At 36.3% G+C, this 5,427-nt stretch overlaps 1 long non-coding RNA gene across 2 annotated transcripts; it reads left to right on the top strand.

Annotated features, from left to right (window-relative positions):
• The first annotated feature begins 308 nt into the window (after positions 1-308).
• LOC309714205 lies at positions 309-1,874 on the top strand. Of its 2 annotated transcripts, none has more exons than XR_014278847.1 (3): positions 309-476; positions 666-773; positions 892-1,874. It is a non-coding gene; the product is annotated as an uncharacterized lncRNA (long non-coding RNA). The 2 variants fall into 2 exon arrangements; XR_014278848.1 differs by having other exon boundaries at positions 666-1,099; positions 1,289-1,874.
• The last annotated feature ends 3,553 nt before the right edge of the window (positions 1,875-5,427 follow it).

The raw sequence follows: 5,427 nt of genomic DNA, 5'->3' as shown, positions 1-5,427 counted from the left end.
TTGGATGGTTGTATAAGCTCCTCTGCGTTTAAATTAAATTTGTTTTCCCTCCCTTTGGCAGCAGAACATATTTTTTTAGCATGAATCCAGCGGGTTAGATCTACATAACAAAGTCGGAGATACATTATAACAGGTGAGACAATCCTCTTTTTTGCGTGGGACTATTTTTGATTATAGGGCTTGTTTTATATTGCATGTGAAGTTCTTTAACTCTGAACCGATTTGCACTAGACTCCCATAGAGTATTTTACGGTGTTTCGAGGTGATAATAAAATAAATTACTCATTTTTTTCCACCACAATGTCTTTGGGAATGAGATTGCGCGCCAGAATAGAAGGAAAACAAACTAAATATAAGGCACTAAGGCTCATTAAATGGCTGCAGAAGAAACACCTGCTAAAAAAGAAGCTTAGATGTCCTGTTTGTCACCATAAGATGAAAATGATTTCCGTGGTGAAGAAAGACCAATATATGTGGTATGTATAATGCATGATAATGTAGTGCATGTAGTAAATATAACAAAATATTTCGGTTATCAATGCAAGAGGGAGCATTAACCTCTTTTCATTATTATTTTCTTCATACTTAATTTTGTGATTATCTTTTCAATTAATGCTCTTGTTTAAGGGTCCATTTCTTTACTTAACTCATTGATATGTTCTCAGGTGCTGCAAAAGAGCAAGTCATAGGAGAGTTTCCAGAACAATTAGAACTGGCTCCCTCTTTGAGAAATCAAAAACATCTCTTTTCAGTTGGATGAAGTTCATTTACAGGTATATGTAGATGTAGACATTAATAGCAATGCACCTTTCATAATTGAACACCAATACGAGACTTGTGAAATAAAATTAGGGCCTCAGTAAGTAATAATTGCCTCAATTTCTATCACAGATTTTCACAAGGGCTCAGGCTCAGACAAGTAGATATGATCGATGATGAAGTGGCTGGCAGCTCCAGAACACTAAGTAGCATGGCAAGACACATTCGACATGTTTGTATACGTGCAATTAAAAGACACAGAATAAACAATGGACACCGTCTTGGTGGTGACAGAGAATTTGTGGTTATAGATGAAAGCTGTCTCCGTCATCAGCGAAAGGTTGGTAAACTCTCAGACAGGTTTGTTAGAATCAATGCAGATCTGACTGTGTCCTCTAAACATGGAAACCTTTACCATAAGTAAAAAAAATTAGTAGAAGCAACCATCTTTTTGAATGTTTCTTTGTAGATATTTAATTTTATTCTTTTTCATTTTAATTCTGTTTAATTTTATTCTTTTTGTTTTCAGTATGCACGTGGACGCTTTGGAAATGCATGGAAAAGGAAGAAATGGGTATTTGGAATGATGGGAATTAAAGACAAAAGGCGAAGGCTCGTGTTAAAACTTGTTGAAAAACGATCAAGGCGCCACCTTGTTCCTCTGATCAGACAGCATGTTAAGTTGGGTAGTGCCATTATCAGTGATGAGTGGAGAGCCTAGAAAAATGTTTTGACAAACATAGGGTACAGACATTACACTGTAAATCACAGCAGGTGGTTTGTAGATCCTCAATCTGGCAGTCATACACAGCATATCGAAAGGACTTGGATGACCATCAAAGGACATGTCCGTAGACTAAGAGGAAATCGCACTGAGAAGTTGCTGGAGGAACACCTGATGGTTCTTGAGTGGTCATCTTGGCTTGGTTCGCGACACCCTGATGGACCACTGGGACGCTTATTTAAGGACATACAAAAAATATTTCCAGTTTGAACCAGTCTGGCATGAACTTTTTTTGGAGTGGGTGACTGTTTGGTGTTTTAAAAAACACATTTAATGTTACATGTGTTACTCTTACAATACATTGCCATTTTTGACAGTAGTTAAATGTTATTTCAAGCATTGATTGTAATTTAGGTCTAAGTGTTATAAATGGTGACATTATACATTTAAGACTCACTTTTGGCAATTATAAATGTTTATTAGTGATTAATAAATGTTGACATGTTTTAAACTTTACAACAAAACTCTCTTTTGTCATTTATAATGTTTAGTAGTGATTAATAAATGGTGTTATGCTTTACACTTTACAATAAGGCTCCCATTTGGCATTTATAAATGTTTATTAGTCCTTAATAAATATTGACATGTTTTAAACTTTACAACAAAACTCTCTTTTGTCATTTATGTTTAGTAGTCATTAATAAATGGTGTTATGCTTTACACTTTACAATAAGGCTCCCATTTGGCATTTATAAATGTTTATTAGTCATAAATAAATGGTGTCATGCTTTACACTTTACAATAAGGCTCCCATTTGGCATTTATAAATATTTATTATTCATTAATAAATGGTTTTATGCTTTACACTTTACAACAAAGCTCCGATTGATAGTTGTGGATATTTATAATGCATTTCTGAAGTACAATTTTATATGATAAAAAATATGTTTACAAATGCTGATTGTGCTTACAGGATAGTAACTTAGTCTGAAATGTTTAATATAGCAACTCTAGATGAAATATATAGGTGAACACATTTGGCTCACTATTTGGCAAGAAACCGGTCAGTTTTTTTCCTCTTTCTCACCCTTAACTAATGCATAATAAACCATTAATAATGGTTTATAAAGCATTTACAAATTAATTAATAATATAGCTATAAACTATTTATTAGCATCTATAAGGGGAGCCTTATTGTAAAGTGGTACCAAAAAAAATGTTACAATTAGAGTGTAAATTAGTAGGAACAGTTGGCTGCATCCAGCAATATATAGCTTCAAGTCTTTATTGTAGGAGAAGCTATAAAGAAGATCAGATTAGATCTCTTGTGTGTCTCATAAATTATTATTATCTTTTTTAGTACTGTTAAGGAAATGTGTTGTCATAGCAAATTAGCAAGAAAATTCCAGTGAAGTTAGCAGATTTGGGAATATTTTCAGCAAATACACTTTTTCAGATTAATTGGAAGTATGACATTTATTGGCAACTAACCATTCACTATAAATCTACCAAGCTAAAATACTAACTGAAAAGTGAAAAGTACCACATTTACACTTGTATATCAAAGACTTTTGTTGACAGTTTATTGACAGACTAGAAAGCGAGTTGCTTTTTTTTAATATAAAGATAATGCATTGGTTCTGCAATGGTGGAATAATTTAAAGAGAGTTTTCTGATTATGTCTGAGAACTAAAAGATAAACTGATGCTTAGAGGCAGCGGAGCAAATGTGAAACTCAATGAAATGGCCAAACCTCCCCTGCACGGAATACTTATTAGAACTTGAAGTGAACAAGATGCTGTCAAATCAAAGACCAGTCAAAACTAAGTAAGTTAGCTAACCATTCCCACGTCTCTTTGCCAAACAGAGACTTTAACATACCAGAACACAAACTATTCCAGGCCATTCCACAAGATAAAACTCTACGACTCACCAGTGTAGAGACTGTAGGCCACTGAAACTGAACTAAAGTGACACTGGAAATGAGCCACAGTGAATACATCCTTACCTACAGTATGTGACAGTACCAATGATACCACATTACAAAGGACCCTCAACACAAGGTATTAGAAGATTCAAACCAATCATGGGGGAGTCTGATCAAATGTCTGTGAAAACAAAGAGATGTTTGCCTGCCAGGGCTCTTAAATTATGCAGTCTATAACCAGAGACAAGCAAGAGAGACCACTCAAAGAGACCATATTGCTAGAGGAAACCAGTGGAGAAGAGCAAGTGGCTGCGCAAGAAACTGATGAAAAATGCAAAAACATTTACAAGGCACTGAACAGAGGAAGCACCCTGTCACTGATGAGATGTTAAGTTCACCACTGGGACCCCTCACAGATGACCTGTTGTTACCCAAAACTTTGATGATGTGTCAGACACCAAGGTATAAAAAGGACTTCTTTGAATTAATTAGGGTAAAAAAAGCAACAAATGACAACTTTTAAAGTAAAATTTGAATCAGTGCCCAAACTAAAAATTGAGGACAACTTAATACTATAACTAAAACTAATGATGACTACACACACGACACAAATATAGACACAAAGGGTGGCATATGACAGATGCGGAGACAAGGTTATTTTCTCCAATCATAACAGAACTAGCTGAAATAAGTACCTTTAACAACAGCTCTGACCCCTTTCTGTTTTTCAGCTGTTGCCTACTTCTGTGTAATGTGGATGGCAGTTACAAGGTATTATAAAACATTTCAGAGAACTGGCCCATAAGAATAAAAAACCCAAACATATCCTGTCCTTCAACGTCATCTTTTGGGCATCTCTTTCCAGCACTGTTGCTATTTTTAGGTTGCTCAATGAAAGTCTGTTCTGTCCGTTGCGGTTGTGCATTTGCGATCCATGCTGGATCTCCACCATCGCATTAAAACAGTGACCCTTGCATGGAGGCAAATCTAGCAAGTAGGGTAAGTGTTGAGCATAGATTGTGTGGACGTGGCCAAGAAAAGAATCCATTTATCTTTGCAAATGTTGCTTTTTTCAAGATCTAGTTAAGAAACATGAAGGCAAAACACTATAATAATGGGCAACCAAATTGAAGGTAAACCTACGGAGCCCCACAAGGGACATGGGAGAAAAAAAGAATTAAGATGAACTTGCGGGATCTCGCAAAATAGACTGCGTCCTTCACAGGTTGGATTTGACGGCCGAGTCAGTATGTCCTTCATGACCCAACATATCCCAGAATTCATCGCAGGGCCCAGCCAATTCGTTTCCAACAATGGTGGCAGATACTTAGTTTTAATATTACTCTTTCTGGGTCACAAAATACACTTTTAAGATATTTTCAGGCGTGAATGTAGCTGTGTAAACTTCAAATATCTGCTCGGTTTATCAAGACATCACATATTTGTCACATAAGTGTTCTGACGTTTTCGTCTGTTACCCACCAGCTCGAAGCTAACGGGAGGTGGAGGCCCACTACAGCTGGGGGGAATACCGCACTCCTGGCACTGTGGCAAAATAAAGATGAACATTTACGAGATCTCGCAAAAGCTCGTAAATGTTCATCTTTATTTCTTTTTCTCCCATGTCCCTTGCAGGGTTCCGTATAAACCAAAGTATATAATGAAAAGACTAAATAATCTTTCTGTTGTAGAATTGGGTGTTTGAATTTTCCAACTACAAATTAGTATTAATAATAGACAACAGCTGGTGGGCTACACAATTGTTAGGTATCAAGGACACGGCTGAAAAAATTGATAAAAAAGTGTCTACAGTATTTTGGCCCAAAATTAAAAGAGGGTTGGCTGAACATCAATGCATTTTACATCTAAAGAAAACTGAGGGAAACCAGATCTATGAAACTGTTTCACAAATTTACCTTTAAGTGATTCCATAACAGCACTGAGTGGAGGTGGGGGGCAGCACAGTCATCTCTGTTTTCAGAGGGCAGTGGCAGGGTCGAGCCAAGGCACATTACCC

This window comes from Aulonocara stuartgranti, assembly GCF_965226115.1.
Source record: "Aulonocara stuartgranti genome assembly, chromosome: 9".
NCBI classification, from domain to species: Eukaryota; Metazoa; Chordata; class Actinopteri; order Cichliformes; family Cichlidae; genus Aulonocara; species Aulonocara stuartgranti.
Note: the sequence above shows the minus strand (reverse complement) of the source record. Positions and strands in the feature narration are given on the sequence as shown.